General features: G+C 36.8%; 1 long non-coding RNA gene across 1 annotated transcript; it reads left to right on the top strand.

Annotated features, from left to right (window-relative positions):
* The first annotated feature begins 13026 nt into the window (after window positions 1-13026).
* On the top strand, window positions 13027-14834 carry LOC149404267 (uncharacterized). Its single transcript, XR_016294577.1, has 4 exons — window positions 13027-13342; window positions 13901-14010; window positions 14170-14260; window positions 14350-14834. It is a non-coding gene; the product is annotated as an uncharacterized LOC149404267 (long non-coding RNA).
* Window positions 14835-17741: the final 2907 nt, after the last annotated feature.

The raw sequence follows: 17741 nt of genomic DNA, 5'->3' as shown, positions 1-17741 counted from the left end.
TAATAATTTTCATTAAGCTCTGTGGTTTGTTATCTAACTTAAGCTATTTTTTTCAAATAGAAAAAATTTAGCTCCTTATGTTTTTTTTAATTTGTGTGCAAAGAAACTGCTCTTGCTCTTGTATTGTGTTAGTATTTTTAAGGGAGTTTGAACATCACTAGGAGTAAATAGTGAGTAATGACTGATTCCGCATTATTACTATTTTTTTCAAATTAGACAAATGTAAGAGTATCTAATTACAAACATGTAATTTATAGTGACAAAATTGACACTATTAGCTACATTTTTGTAACTAAACACTCATAAATTTGTCAAATTTGAAAAAAAAAATAGTTATGTTTACTCTTATATGTGTATAATTCTATATTTTTAATCTACTAATGTCAGCTTAGGCCCAAACGCCTATAAGGCTCCCTCAAAAAACAATTTTTTGAGTTTTCTATTTTTTTTTAATTTGTCTACATCTAAGTTTTACATCTCTAACACTACGAGTACTAATAGATTATATATATATGTATATGTATGTATATATATATACATATGTCATTAAATGACTATTCTGTACGTCCTATTTTCATTCTATAATCTTAGGATAGCTCATCTATTTTTCTTCGTTAATAAAATATCTTTTACATATTTTTCACACCTTTCTTTTTCTCTCTCCGAAACTTCTTAATTCTCATCTTCAAATAAGGGGCAAATAATTAGAGAGGTATAATAGCGAAATTACAATCTTTTTTTCTTCATTAATGATGTTCTCTCTCGCTCTCTTCACACAAACCATTTTTGCTGGAAAAAATTATTTGGTTCCGTTTTTTTAATTTGAAGGGGTTCTTCTCTCTCTCTCTCTCTCTCTCTCTCTCTCTCTCTCTCTCTCTCGCTCTCTCTCTCTCTCTCTCTCTCTCTCTCTCTCTCTCTCTCTTTTAATCATCATTAATGGATAGTGAGCGGCGAAAAGAATTATGGTGTTCGAGTAATGTATTTCATTTATTCTTTGAACATTAGACATTAGAGGGCGTGAACGAACTTTCGATTTGACCTCTCTCATTCGGGGCACATTTCACACACGAGTATTTTTTTATTGAGAACGTGTTGCAAAGGCTACTTAGTCAATCTATTTTTTTTTCATATGAGAATTGGCTCAGATTCGAAAATTTTTGTAGGTTGAGGCATTTAACTAACACTTGAAACCGTTGCTAATCTTGTAATCATCATTCGTTTAATGTAACTTCTTTAATGTGTTTATTTTTAGTGTCTAGTTTTGTGTGTTGCTTGATGACAAGAAATGGATCGATTTTGGGGGTATTTGATGAGTACGTTTCATTTGTACAAACATACTGTTCCCGAGCATGAATCTAGCAAGTTCTCCAGTGTATATGAGAATATTTCGTATTTTTAAAGTGAATTATATGTCAAAGGTGCTAAATCGAGAGGTAGGACGTCATTGAAGCGTATTTAAAGTATTCAAAAGCATTCAAGGGTCATAGCAACTCAACCCGACATCATTCGACAAGGGAAAACTCAATTTTGGAGCTAGCGCACCTCACAACTTCTTTTGTGCGCCGCACAGTTTATTGGGGCCATCAAAAACACGAATAAATCTTTAGCCCATTTATGGCGCGAAGCGCCAAGTTCATCGCGCGTCGCGACGTCCAAGCCGCGTGACATGCGAACACCGAAAATCCATATAGAAGCTCCAGACATGATAAAGCGCCCCATACCATCTTCATTGTGCGCAGCGCCAGTGTCCAACGCGCCGCACGTCATCTTTATTGCGGCGCGCTAATGCCTTGTCAGCCTCATTTAATTACCTGATTGTTGACGTTGTTTAGCAATTGGATCCAATCCAAAGGTCCATATTGCTTTGAAAAACACCTCTTGACCTAGGGTAGTAGAAGAGTCGAAAGTGAAATCGTTTGAATTCTTGTTCTTAATGCGTGTAATTGTTGTAATAGGATAAAAGACCGAGAGGATAACAATCTGACAATTGCATAGATTTGCTAGATCACTCGAGAGAGGCTAGTGAATAAGTTAGAAAGAGTGAGATTGAAAACATCGGAACGAGACAATGATAGACAAATTAGGGACAGTTGATGTAGTCAATTTGTGGTGAAGTCTGTGTCCTGCTTTTCTATTTGCTTACACTTATTTTATTTATTATTTCTTGTTTTTGTTTAATTTTGTTAGTCGATTAAACCATCTCTCGTTCACCTTGGAATCAATTCGCATTTAAGTTAGAGTATATTGCTAGTAAATGCTAGTCCTCATGGGTTCGAGATCCTTACTTACAAATCTATGTTACTTGGGCGACACGTGCGCTTGAATGTGTGGTTTATCGCAACACCCATGTCTAACGCAAAGCTGGTGAAGAAAATTATTTGTTCTTTGCCTCAAAGATTCAAGATCAATGTCACCACTATTGATGAAGTTAATGACACCTCATAGTTGAAAGTGGATGAGCATATTAGATATCTTCTTACATATGAGATGTCCTTGAAAGCTGGTCCATTGAGAGAAGCTAAAGAGAGTTTCTCATAAAGCCGATTATTTTGATTCTAATAGTCAATACACTGCTGTTACTAATGATTTCCATGATGACACCTTAGTAATGCTTGCTAAATGTTTGAATTGATCTAGGGTTAAGAAAATATTTAACGCTTCGAGCAAGCGGCGGAAAATAAAAATTTTCTTTGAAACAAGTAAAACGATTTTACTAACCTAAACAAAGAGCGAGCACATGTTTATATTTAAATTAAAACTATTAAAGAGCATTACTCGTTTACTAACCTTTGTGAAGCTTGAACGTTGAGAAACCTTAGCAAAGTTGAAACGTTCGTCTCCCCACGCAGCTCGTCTTTCTTCGTTCTTCGGAAACTCGAGTAACCACGAAAGTTTCTATCACAAGAATCACTCGAGAAAGAAAAGAATTAGTGTGTGGGCACTTTTAAACACGACGATTCAAGAACAAGTCTTAGTGTCGAAGAGCTAAAACACTAGGTCAATTGTGGACCTAGGTGGCAAAACAAAAACGAAAAGAAAATTAGAGAGAGAGAGGGAGAGGGGGCGGCCACAAGGTCTAGAGAGAGAAGCTCTCAATATCTAACTTATGTGGGATGAAAAAACAATAAGCATGAGGCCTCTATTTATAGGGGAGGGATTACCTTCATAAAGGTAGTTTCCTCTTCTATAGAATATAAATATTCATGAGCAAATATTGCCTTTTCCTTCTCTTCCTTTGGACGTGCAAAGTGATGCTTCTAGAAGCAAATTTGTTTCCTCTTTTGCTTGCCTTCTCCTAGCCTTGCCCGCCCATTTCAATTTCCTTCTAGAGTAAATTTGTTTCCTCTTTTTCTTTTGGCAAGTATCTTCATACATTAATGCACAAAATAATTCCTCTCTCTTGCCTTGGGTTGGACGTGGAAGACCTTCTAGAAAGGTCTTCTAGATTTTTCTTCATTTGTTCATGACAACATAAGAAAAACCCATTAAGAATTTTCAAGTAAAATTCCATGAAATGAAATTAATCCTCAAGGCCCAAATTCTTTAACTTGGCTGAGTGGATAAATTGCATTTGTCATCATATAACAATGTCAAAAAATTTATTGACATTCATTTCGTCCTATGTCCAAAAATACCCTTTAGACAATTTTCGTAAAACTTTCTAGTTCTTGTTTTAAATTAGCTTCTAGTTTAACTAATCATACTCGATATGATTTGTGACAGCGACCTCATGGATCCAAATGAACAAAGCTTGAGCTAACATACTTGGACTCAAAAGTTCACAAACCTTTTCGAAGTTTAGCTTAATGTCAACTGACTCCACTAAAGAGTTGACACTGAGAATCTCTCGGTTCAAATGAATTTATTTTCTACTCAAGAATTCAACTTAATTATAATGAGTGGATCCACTGAATATTATCTATGTTTACCCTTCATGAATATCATCAGCTAGTCGGGAATTACAAAATTACAATTTTACCCTTCTAGCTGTTATTTCCTCAACTCGTTTGTCGCTTGTGAATAAGTTAGAAACAATGTATTGACGAGGAGCTAACAAGTCACATTGATTCATCCAAAAGGGTCATGACTCAATTTGGACACTGGCCAGTTCATTTATTCACATTCCAAGGAACAAAGCTTGAGGTGATATACATTGCATTTCAGCAATCTTGTACATGAATTCCATATCTATGAGATCTTCGTAAAGTTACTCATGACATCTTCATAACTTATTACTTCACCAATAGGTCATGTTCAAAATCACATAGTGAATCCGAACTCTGGCTTTCTCAAATGAGAATACGTAAGCTATGAAATGTCATGTCTCATTTCAGGATTGAGGTAAGCATGATGCAATTCATACGTAGTGACTTCGAGACATAAGAGGTTAAATTGTTTGTCCTTATTCTGTCTCTAGAAGTGCACTGGTCAATTCAGTACCTTCAGAAGATACCTAGAAGAACTATAGAGTCTCCAACTCTCAATGTCCCATAACTAGACATCATAGATTCTCCTAACAATCGTACTGAGATCAATAGTGCTTTGATCCTTAGATTGTGAATGTGTAGTTTTAAGCAAACCATGAAGATTTTGTTCATGCAAATCTATATTTGTCTCTTCATGTGTTATTAGGTTTTTTTAAGGACTATAGACTATAGATTATCATAAAGCTTCCAACAGACAAGGAAGAATGAATGAACGTTTCAACTTTTATTAATGATTTAACATTTACAAGCGAGAGTCTTCGTGAGACTATATTACATCAAAATATTTGGCAAAATCATGAGAAGGCTTGATAAACGTCAAGGAAATTACCACGGCCAAGTTGGTGCTCTTTTCAATTGAGACAAATCTCCTCGGGGTTACAAACTTGAGATTAATTTCATAAAGGTAAGAGATGATCATGGCTATCGCCAATAGAACAGAGGCAAAAGGATTCAGTGTAGGGAACATGAAGGTTTTGGACATATACAGGTTGAATGCCCTAACTATCTGAAAAAGCAACAAAAGAACTACAATATCACTCTTAGTTATTAAGACATTGTCTCTAAAAGTGGTGAGAGAAACATACTGTAAAGGATAAACTTTTGAATCACTCGACTTGTAAATTCAAGTTTAATAAATGACCTTTCGTTGTTACAATTAAATTCTTGAGTGAATTATGGTAATGTAACAATTTTCATGATCCATTTGAAAGGAATTTTGAAATGGGGGTCAGTTTGAGGTTGTGAGAGAAAAGAAGAATTTAATGAATAAATTTTGAAACTTGGTTCAGATAATAGGAAAATTTATTCCTCTCTCTCCTCAACCCCTTCTTCGATCTTCTTCTCCTCTTCTTCTTCTCCATCGCGCGCACCTGCAAAACAGAACAAAGGAAAGAAAGAAAAAAAAAAACAACAACAACCACCACGACAACTCCAGCCACGACCACCATCACCTCCGTCATCATCAGCTTCTTCTTAAGTCTTTCTTCCTCGCTCATCCCTCTCCCGCGACCCAGCCACACGGCGCGCACTCTAGGCGAGGAGAAATGACCACCGTGAGTCGCCAAGGACACCGGACCGAAGAAAATCACCGAAAATAGAGATGAGGAGCACCGGAGAACACTAATTTCATGAAATTAGGTAAAAAAAATTTCTTCTTCCCAAATTTGGAATCCGAAAATTAGGGTTCATTGTTCAAGATTGGGGTTTTTCTTATTCCAAGCGTGAATCTTCAAATTGAGGTTGGATTTTAGTTTGAAGCTTTGAAATAAGTGTTATGTAATGGTTATTGAGTGTTGAATTGCTTGATTTTGTGATTATGGTGTGATTTTGGGGGAATTTGAGAAAATTAGGGTTTATGTTCATGAATTGGGGATTTCGGATTTGTGATGTTTTTGTTGTTGTTGTTGTTGTTGTTAGTTTGGAATTGTTGTTGATAATTATTTGAGATATCTGAGAAAAGTTGTTGATGGTTTGGATTTCCGAAATGGATTTGGCCGTGTGCATTGTTTTGGCCGTGTGACTTGTTATGACCATGTGAATTATTGTGGCCGTGTGTGTTGAGTATGAGAATCTGGAAATTGTTATCGTTGTTACTGCTGTTTGACGGTTTGAGTCAAAATTTTGTGGTTCGATAACTCAGTGATGGTTCGGGTTCTTTGGCTGAGAATTTTTGTGTTGTTGAGGTTGTATCTGGCTAGTGAAATTGTTCTTGTGGCTAGTCATTTTGGTTTGGATGGTTGTTGTCTCGGTTAGATGTCAGATTGGTGACTCGTGTTGTTCGGAACTCAGCCAAATGATAAACCAAAAAGAATCTGAGAATGTTTATCGTTTCGGTTTTGGTTCGGGACTTGCTCGAATTATGATATGATTAAGGTGATTTGAGAAATTGAGATTTGAAATCGGTTATCATGATTTGAGAATTGATGTTCGTTATTCGGTTAGTTCGATTTTATTTTGATTTGTTTGATTTGGAGGTTCGTTTCGGTTTTCGAGTGGAAAATTGTTAGTTTGTCTCAGATTGGTTCGTCGTTAGGTCGGGAATCTCTCGGATCTCGGAGTGAGACCGAGAACTGGAATTTTAGGATTCGAGTTTGAAATTGTTATTATCTTTTTGACTCGATGGCCGTTTTCTGAATTTCACAGCCTATCTACAGATCGAATCGGGACGCGCAATAGCCGGCAAAACTAAACCCATCGAAGTCGGAGGTTACAGAATTCAGAAAAGAGTGGATATTGATATCTTGGAATAGATCTAGGGTTTAAGAAAAGATTATCGCTTCTAGCAAGCGGCATAATATAAAAATTTCTTTAAAAACTCGTAAAACGTTTTTACAACCTAGACAAAGTGCATGAGCGTATAATTTAGAATTTTAAAACTACTTTGAGTTTTTACTCGGTACCAACCTTGAATGGAGTTTGAACGTTGACAAGCCTTAGGAAGGCTGAAACGCTCGTCTCCCCCACTCAGCTCGCCTCCCACTAGTCTTCTTGAACCTGTGAGCAACCACGAAAGTTTCTACCACTAGACTCTTTAGAGTTTAGATTGGATTTAGTGTGTGGGCACTTTTCAACACTATGACTAAAGAACAAGTCTTTGAGCCAAAGAGCTAAAACAAAACGCTAGGGCTAATGAGGACCTACGTGCCAAAACAAAAAGGACAAGAAGAGAACTAAAGAGAGAGAGAGACGGGGGCGGTTAACATCTAGAGAGAGAAGCTATCAATCTCTAAAATTGTGTGTTGTGAATTGTGAATGAGGTGAGGTACTTATAGGAGGAGGTTTTGCCTTGAAAAGGTAGTTTCCTATTTTCCATTGAATATCACATATTCATGAGCAAATCATTGTTTCCTCTTTTCTTCACTTGCACGTCCAACCTAAGCCATCAAGGCTCTTGGATTTGTTTTCTCATTTGCCTTGTCTCTCTCTTGGACGCCCATCCTATTGCTTCTAGAAGCAAATTTTGTTTCATCTTTTTCTTTTGACAAGTATCTTCATACATCAATGCACAAAATAAGCCTATTTCTCTCTTGATGGTGCACGAAATTGGACCTTCTAGAACAAGCTTCTAGATCTATCTTTATTTGTTCATGAGAATATACGAAAAGCCCATTTAGAATTTTCAAATAAAATTCCATGAAATGAAATTCAATCCTCAAGGCCCAATATACTATTATGGCCGTGTGGTTTAAATTCATTGTCATCATATGACAATGTCAAAAAACTTATTTATTGACATTCATACCATCCTATGTCCAAAAGGACAAAATTACCCTTTAGACAATTTTCGTAAAACTTGTCTAGTTCAACGTTTGAACTTGTTTGACTTAGCTTTCATGTTTAACTAATCCTACTCTAATGACTTGTGGTAGTGTCCTCATGGATCTAAATGAACAAAGCTTGAGCTAGTATACTTGGACTCAAAAGTTCACAAACCTTTTCCAAGTTCTAGCTTAATGTCAACTAACTCCACTAAAGAGTTGACACTGAAATCTCTCGGTTCAAATGAATATATTTTCTACTCAAGAATTCTCCTTAATTGTAATGAGTGGATCCATTGAATATTATCTATGTATACCCTTCATGAATATCATCAACTAGATTAGATTTATAAAAATTACCATTTTACCTTTCTACTTGTTATTTCCTCAACTCCTTTATCGCTTGTGAATAAGTTAGAAACAAAGTATCGACGAGGAGCTAACAAGTCACATTGATTCATCTAAAAGAGTCACGACTCAATTTGGACACTGGCCAGTTCATTTATTCACATTCCGAGGAACAAAGCATGAGGTGATATACATTGCATTTCAGCAATCTTGTACACGAATTCCATATCTATGAGATCTTCGCAAAGTTACTCATGACATCTTCATAACTTATTACTTCACCAATAGGTCATGTTCAAAATCACATAGTGAATCCGAACTCTGGCTTTCTCAAATGAGAATATGTAAGCTATGAAATGACATGTCTCATTTCAGGATTGAGGTAAGCATGATGCAATTCATACATATTGACTCCGAGACATAAGTGGTTAAATGGTTTGTTCTTATTCTGTCTCTAGAAGTGCACTTGTCAATGCAGTATCTTCAGAAGATACCTAGGAAGAACTATAGAGTCTCCAACTCTCTATGTCCCATAACCAGACATCATAGATTCTCGTAACAATCATACTGATATCAATAGCTCTTTGATCCTTAGATTGTGAATATATTGTTTTAAGCAAACCATGAAGAGTTTGTTCATGCAAATCTATACTTTACTCTTCATTTGTTGTTAGGTTTGTTTAAGGACTAAAGACTATAGTTTATCATAAAGCGTCAGATAGACCAGGAAGAATGAATGAACGTTTCAACTTTTATTAATTATTCAATAGTTACAAGCAAGAGTCTTCGTGAGACTTTATTACATCAAATGTACATAATTAATGAGTACTACTCTTTTTCTGGGCACCATTGGCAACATGATCTCACTCGTGAGTCGTGTTAATCGCTTTGTAGCGTTAGACTTTGAGTTCGATCGTAGATCTAATGATTTGGATATTATGTTAAATAATTGTGAATTATTTAATTAAAAGATGTTCGAGTATTTAATTTCAGTCAATTATTATGGAATTCTCGGTTTGTATGATTTCTGATTAATTATTTATTTGAGACTCATTAAAAATAATTATTGGATTTTATTTCGTACTATTTCTTCGGTACAAACATGTACGGGTCTTAAATAAGTTTAATTTTCGAAAGACTGGGAAATGAGTAAATCAAATTCTCGAACCTCGAACCGACTCGCAATGAATCTCGACAATGAACCTTACTCTTTAACATTTTCGAATCGATTAACTAACGTAGTTTCAACTTCTGATTCTAGTTCTCTCGGTGCTTCAGGACGTGCCAAGAGTCTCGAGAAGCGCGTGAAGCGAGGAAACTCCTCAAGTCAACAAGTTTTCTAACGAACTTTTCCAGGTAAGTGCAGAGACCTGAGTCAACTACTTATCAAGGAAATAACCTTGTTTACGTGCAATTTATGTGTTAGTAAACAAGAGCAGGTGAAAGCCTTAAATACGAATAATCTCAAAGATTTAAGGCTTTGGCGGCTTTTCTTGAAACCTAGCTCAGGTTCGCCCGATATGTTCAAACATAGACTTGTGAAACCCAGCCACTGCTACGTGATATAATCATCCCTTAAGTTCTGCGCTTGACCCGTTAAAACGGGGGAGACATGAGAGCCGTTATCAACTCTCAGATTTGAATCAAGGGTAGAAGTACCGGGAGTCACGTCCCGAGTCTTCAACTTAAAACATTAACAAGCATAAAAGGGAAATGATATTTCTTTCAGGATTTATCCCAAGTCGCTCTCCAATAACTAGCATAGGTGTGTACTCTTAGTGTTTCAGAGTACCCAAACCATAATGAACTGTTGTCGGTTGTACCTAGAAGCCATTGACTTGTATTGAGGACCATATCGGTCTGGATGGCGCTGAGTACTCAAATGGAGGCCCACTGAGTGCCACGTACCCAATGAGGTTGCTTCTCGAAACGCGTGCTCATTGTCTGCTAGAGACCCTGACGGAGGCTCACCGAGTGCCCCATGTGCATTGGGACTGCTTCGTGAAACACGAACCCATTGTCAACTGGAGACTCAAGCGGAAGCTCACTGAGTGCCCCGTGCCACAGTGGTATGGTAAACGCTAATCGAGAGCTCATTGCTGGAAAAGCTCGGCCGCGCCGATGTCAAGATGAAGATAGTACCACTAGTGGATCCTAGACAAACGCTAAAACTATTAGGCCGCTAGACGATTGCTGCTTAAAGTCTAAGGCAGTTCTCTTTTCGTTCCGAAGGTTATAACAAGGAATGTGTGTAGCCTTGTAGACGGCAAGTACTAGTTAGAGTATGCGCGCACTAGTCACACTCTAGAACTAGTTAGATTCGCATCCTACATTCTTATGTGCTTGTTTGCACGTCACATGATATTACATGACACTAGTCGCTTTTCTTTCTAAGTTAGACTCGCACTTACTGAGTCAATCGACTCATAGTTTTATGACCCTTGGTAATGTAGAGAAGTGCAAGGCAGCGATGTAAATAAGGAAGCTGAAGACGGAGACCGGATGTGTATCACTTGACCTATGGGCTAATGGGAACTCACCCGGGATCAACTTGTTCTATAGTAGTTTCTTGTTGAACCCCTTCCGTAATCTACGCTCCTAAACTATTTCCTATCAATATATGTAAAACCAGGAGCTTGTATCTATATAAAAGAGTCATATAACCACTTTTGATACTTATGTATTATCGTACTTAAATTATGTTTAATATAAGTATTTATGGTTATTATGCTTATTTATTTATGTATATGTTTGATATTATCTATGATGTTATGATTATATGATATGTAACTTGACCTCTTTCGCGGCTCGTGGGCCAACGAGAGCTCACGGGTCGTGACACATACGTCAACAACTTTGTTGCTTTTACTGTGAAACTTTTAGAAACCCTCGAGTCTGCCTCTAATGATTTTAAAGTAAATCATATTGTTGAATCTGTGTCAAGCTCTTCTGATCCTCTTCTCTTAACTCATCTTGACAATGATCAACTTATTGATGAAGTTCTTAAAAAACCCTACAGGATTTTTTTAAAGTTAAATGGGCATATGAGTCAAATATTTTCATAGAGCAGAAAAAGAAGATTGAAGAACTTAAAGCTAGTGAAGCTCAACTATTGGAGATTATTGGAGAGATCAAGAGAGGTTCTTCTAAAGCTCTGAAAGAGAGAATTGAAACCATTCTCTCTAAAAAGACTATTTCTTGGAGGTCAACAATGACTTTGAAGAAACAGGTTGCCAAACTTACTTCCGATCTTGCTGCTAAGACGAAATTTGTACATCTATTGTATCCAGGTACTACTAATTCGAATGTTATTCAAAGAGTGGCTCAACCCTCCTTTAGTCACAAAGAAGTTGGTTTTGTCTCTTCTTCCAAGTGGCCACTGAAGACTGTATTTGTTCCTCATGTAAAGCCTGATGAACAAATGTTCTAGCATATGTTTAGACATCCAAGCTAACATCCGTGGTTCTTAATAAACCATTAGAAGATCAGAACCAAGTGGATATGTCACTATTGTAGTAAAATAGGACATACTTGTCCCTACTATGATAGGTTGTATGGGAAGTATTTGGAGAGGAAGCAACATGCATCAAAGCATCTTATACGTACCTATGCCCTTTGCTAAGAGGCATACTCCACGTGTGAAGATTGATTTGCAAGAGAAGACTGTCAATAATCCTGCTAGGGTGGTTAATAGGGAATGAAGAATTTGTTTCGATTATCGTGAAAAGGTTTCCTATTTCCTACACTTCGTTAAAGGCATCTAGTAGAGAAGACTGGTACTTTGATAGTGGTTGCTCTAGGAATATGACTGGTGAAAATATTTTCTAAGAAACTTGAAGTCATACACCAAGAGCCATGTCACCTTTGGTGATGGTTGGAAAGGAGCCGTGGTTGGTAAAGGAAAGTTGAATTACCGTGGTCTTCATGCTCTTGATAATGTGGTCCTGGCTGAAGGTCTAACTTCTAATCTCATTAGTATCAGTCAACTTTGTGATCAAGACATGACTGTTAACTTCTCTAAAAATGGTTGTTCTGTTGTCAACAAAGATGAGTCTATAATGATGAAAGGCATCAGATCTCATTATAATTTTTTTTATCAATGGAATGCTCCCTCCATTGTTCCTTCTACTGCATGTCTAGTAAGCAGAGAAGATGCACAAAGTTATGGCACAGAAGACTTCGTCACCTGAATCTGAGAAGCATGGTCGAGGGTATATCCAAAGATGATGGTCATGGACTTCCTGAGTTAAAGATAAAGGAATGAAATATTTTTTGATAGTGCAGATTAGGACGCAGACCAAAGCTTCTCACAAGAATGTAAGTCATCTCACTACCCACAGAGATTTTGAACTCCTTCATATGGATCTCACGTTGGCATTGGTGCCCACAAGAAGAGTAGTAGTTATAACTTATATACATTTGTTGTAATAAAGTCTCACGAAGACTCTTGCTTGTAACTGCTGAATAATTAATAAAGAGTTTAAACTTTCTTTCATTCTTCCTTGTTTGTTTGAAGTTTTATGATAAACCTTAGTCTTTAGTCCTTAAACAAACCAAACAACAAATGAAGAGTCAAATATAGATTTGCATGAACAAACTCTTCATGGGTTGCTTAAAACAATATATTCACAATCTAAAAACACTATGACAAATACTGTTTTCCAGTGCGGAAGACTTTTGGGTGCCACTTTTCGCACCTAAAAGTCGCACCAAGTGATACTTTTGGGTGCGAAAAGTCGCCCCCAAAAAGCACCAAAACCACCTAAACATTTCGCTGAATTTTAAACTTTTGGGTGCGAAAGGTCGCACCCAATAGTCATCGAAACTTTTGGGTGCGATTAGTCGCACCCAAAAGTAAAAAATGTAGAGGGAAAAATTTCCCAGTTATTTTTCAGCTAATATTTTGGTTTAGCCGCTATTTTTTTTTTACGAGATTGAAATTTGAAACCGATTTTTTTTTCTCACGCTCTCTCAAAATAGCACGTCTCTACTTTTCTTTCATCCAATCTCTACCATCTCTTTCTCTCTTAGCGCCCTCTTTGCTCGACCAAGATCTAAAATCGCCGCCTTTCTACATTCCCTTCTCTCCGCCACTACTCGACTCAACAACGTACAGCCAGCTCGAGCGTCGCGCGAGTAAACTGAAGCCACGAGGCTCAGGCGTCAAACGGAGAGAGACATGCGAAGCCAGTAGAGCACGAGTTTTGACGTACCTATGAACAACAGAGCACGAACCCACCACGTGAAGAGGTTAAAGGAAATTCGAAAACCCTTAATTTTGATTTCGGATTTAGGGTTTTTCAAGCTGAAATTTGGGGATTTTTTTATTCTTAGAACATGTGTTTGTTTTTAAATTGCTTGAGTGGGTTTTTGGCTTGGATTGGGCTCGGTTTGTTGTCATTCTTATGTGAAATTCTTTGAGCTAGGGTTTTTGAATTTTAATTGATTTGGCCGAAAATTGGAAAATAAATTGGGGGTTTTCTATTTATGAAGCTTGAATCATTAAATGGTTTGTTAGGTCTTGGATTTTAGGTGTAAAATCGGATATTTACACGTGCAATTTCAGATTTCTTGTTGAAATAATGTTTGGCTCGGTTTAGTTCATGATCGGAACTGAATTGTCTTAAGTTTCCTTGCTGTTTCAGGACTGAGACTAATTTGAGAATATGAATTTAGGTTATGTGATTGTGTTATGAGTTGTTTTCTATGTGCTTGACTGTGTGTTTAAGTTGGTTTAATTATGAAATGGTTTAGGTAAAGGACTAGATTTGACATTGTTCAAGTTTTTTATTTTATTTTATTTTGCAGTTGCAGTCGTCGTCCTCGCTGGAGACCGGATTGGTTCTGGACAGTGACACGCTGAAAAAGAAGGCACTGGCTTGATCTTTGCACCAACGTGGTTCTGGACATTGTAATAGGTTCTATTACGTCTTTTCTTGTATATTTCTCTTTGCTTTTTCAGGTGTGGGTGAGGTCTGTGTATGTGTTCACTGGGTGTGTGTATCTGTTAGAGTGTATGTGTGAATACGTATGTGTGTTGTATCTATTTTTGTTTAATTTTTATTCATTTTTTTCAGTGCCAATGTTGCCGTCGAGCTGCTGTCCCGAGCCGTTGTCCGCTGTCCGAGAGCCGTAAGCTCTTTTCCCTCAGTTTCTCCATATGCCCATGTATGTGTGAAATTGGATTGGTCGTAGTTAGTAGTGCTTGTATATATGTCTGGATCAGTTTGGGCTTATAGTGTGTGTGTTTTTTGAAGAAAATTGAAAAGCTGACTGCTACGCTACATCATGATAACCGGTCATCAAACACACATGTTTACTTTGCAGAAGTAGGGTTCGACGACGACGGCTCACGGCTACCACAAGGGCGGCTTCTGGGTCGAGTACAAGGACAGAGAGAGTACAGTTTTTTGTATGTGACGTTATCTTTTTTTGTCTGGTTTGGCTCACATGTCTAGTAATGTCATTTTGCATGTGAATTGAAGCATAATTGTGTTGTACCCACAAATCGAGAATCTTGAGCTGATTCTATCTATGTGTGGTGTGTGTGTGTGTGTGTGTGTGTGTGTGTGTGTGAGAGAGAGAGAGAGAGAGAGAGAGAGAGAGAGAGAGAGAGAGAGAGAGAGTACGTGTTGTGTTTGTGTATCAGTTTAATGTTGTGTTTTAGTTTAGGTTGACTTATATATATACACATGGATTCATGAAAACTATATTTTCAATTTGATCTAAAGTTTCTTGTTTACTTGTTCAATTTGAATTAATGATTGTCTGAACTTTGTACATTTGGTTTTAATGCAGATGAACCGACTATGAAAATAGAGTATCAATATGAAGCTAATGACGTGTGTGTGTGTGTGTGTGTAAAAGCTTAAACTTGATAAAGTGGTGAAATAAACTTGGTTGTAACTGAAAAGTGGTGAAATAAACTTGGTTGTAACTGAAAAAGTGGTGAAATTATTATTATGAGTAATATTATATAATTAATTTTAGAACAAAAATTATATGCTAATTCTATTATGAAAATTGAAAAAAAAAAATAAATAAATAAAGAGCATCGGATGCCACTAGTCGCAACTGATACTCTTATATCCCACTAAAATTTTAGGTGAGAATAGCATCAGATCCGACTAGTCACATCTGATGCTTTTGGCGCTAAACTATCAGATGCGAACTTTTGGCGCTAAACTATCAGATGCGACTAATCGCATCTGATCCTTTTTATCCGCATATATTAAGCATTTTCGAGACAATTTGGGTGCAATTTTAGGTGCCAAAAGTCGCACCTAAATGTGTCACACCTGATAGTCAAGACTTTCAGGTGCGACTTTACGCACCGACGAGCATCAGGTGCAGACTTTCAGGTGCAACTTTGTCGCACCTAAAGTCGCACCTGAAAGTACTTTCAAGTGCGACTTTTACACTTTTAGGTGCCAAAAAAGTCGCACATGATACCTTTATTTTGTACTAGTGGGATCAAAGGGCTACTGATCTCAGTATGATTGTTAGGAGAACCTGTGATGTCTGGTTATGAGACATAGAGAGTTGGAGACTCTATAGTTCTTCCTAGGTCTTTTGAAGATACTGAATTGACCAGTGAACATCTAGAGACAGTATAAGAACAAACCATTCAACTTCTTCTGTCTCAAAGTCACTATTTATAATTGCATCATGCTTACCTCAATCCTAAAATGAGACATGTCATTTCATATCTTACATACTCTCATTTGAGAAAGTAAGACTTCTAGATTCACTATGTGATATAGACAAGACCTATTGATGAAGTACTAAATTATGAAGATGTCATGAGCAAGATTGTTGAAATCCATATCACCTCATGCTTTGTTTCTTGGAATGTCAATGTGACTTGTTAGCTCCTCGTCAATACATTGTTTCTAACTTATTCACAAGCGACAAAGGAGTTGAGGAAATTACATCTAGAAGGGTAAAATGGTAATTTTGTAAATTCCGACTAGCTGATGATATTCATGAAGGGTAAACATAGATAATATTCAGTGGATCCACTAATCATAATTAAGTTGAATTCTTGAGTAGAAAATGAGTTCATTTGAACCGAGAGATTCTCATTGTCAACTCTTTAGTGGAGTCAGTTGACATTAAGCTAGAACTTGGAAAAGGTTTGTCAACTCTTGAGTCCATGTATGCTAGCTCAAGCTTTGTCCATTGGGATCCATGAGGTCACTACCACAAATCATTAGAGTAGGATTTGTTAAACTAGTAGTTAAGTCAAAACTGTTGTCAATGGTGACCACAAGAAGAGTAGTAGTGTCTATTTATGTACATTTGATGTCATATAGTCTTACAAAGATTCTTGCTTGTAACTGCTGAGTAATCAATAAAAGTTTAAACATTCATTTATTCTTCCTTGTCAGTTTGAAGCTTTATGATAATCTATAGTCTTTAGTCCTTAAACAAACCTAACAACACATGAAGAGACAAATGTAGATTTGCATGAACAAACTCTTCATAGTTTGCTTAAAACTACATATTCACAATTTAAGGATCAAATGACTATTGATCTCAGCACAATTGTCATAAGAATCTATGATTTCTGGTTATGGGACATTGAGAGTTTGAGACTCTATAGTTCTTCTAGGTATCTTCTGAAGGTACTGAATTGACCAGTGCACTTCTAGAGACAGAATAAGAACAAACCATTTAACCTCTTATGTCTCGAAGTCACTACGTATGAATTGCATCATGCTTACCTCAATCCTGAAATGAGACATGTCATTTCATAGCTTACGTATTCTCATTTGAGAAAGCCAGAGTTCGGATTCACTATGTGATTTTGAACATGACCTATTGGTGAAGTAATAAGTTATGAAGATGTCATGAGTAACTTTACGAAGATCTCATAGATATGGAATTCATGTACAAGATTGCTGAAATGCAATGTATATCACCTCAAGCTTTGTTCCTTGGAATGTGAATAAATGAACTGGCCAGTGTCCAAATTGAGTCATGACCCTTTTGGATGAATCAATGTGACTTGTTAGCTCCTCGTCAATACATTGTTTCTAACTTATTCACAAGCGACAAACGAGTTGAGGAAATAACAGCTAGAAGGGTAAAATTGTAATTTTGTAATTCCCGACTAGCTGATGATATTCATGAAGGGTAAACATAGATAATATTCAGTGGATCCACTCATTATAATTAAGTTGAATTCTTGAGTAGAAAATAAATTCATTTGAACCGAGAGATTCTCAGTGTCAACTCTTTAGTGGAGTCAGTTGACATTAAGCTAAACTTGGAAAAGGTTTGTGAACTTTTGAGTCCAAGTATGTTAACTCAAGCTTTGTTCATTTGGATCCATGAGGTCGCTGTCACAAATCATATCGAGTAGGATTAGTTAAACTAGAAGCTAAGTCAAAACAAGAAGAGACATTAATGTATGAAGATACTTGCCAAAAGAAAAAAGAGGAAACAAATTTGCTTCTAGAAGCATAGGGGAATTCGGCCAACTAAAGAGAAAACAAAAGAGGAAACACATTCAAGGACTTGCATAGGATAGCTTGCACGTCCAAATGCGAAAAAAGGAAGCCAATATTTGCTCATGAATATGTGATATTCTATTAAAAAGAAAACTTCCTTTATGAAGGTAATCCCTCCCCTATAAACAGAGGCT

This window comes from Urtica dioica, chromosome 2 (genome assembly GCF_054948205.1).
Source record: "Urtica dioica subsp. dioica isolate 48M chromosome 2, U.dioica_male_clone48M_v1_H2, whole genome shotgun sequence".
In the NCBI taxonomy this organism is placed as follows: Eukaryota; Viridiplantae; Streptophyta; class Magnoliopsida; order Rosales; family Urticaceae; genus Urtica; species Urtica dioica.
Note: the sequence above shows the minus strand (reverse complement) of the source record. Positions and strands in the feature narration are given on the sequence as shown.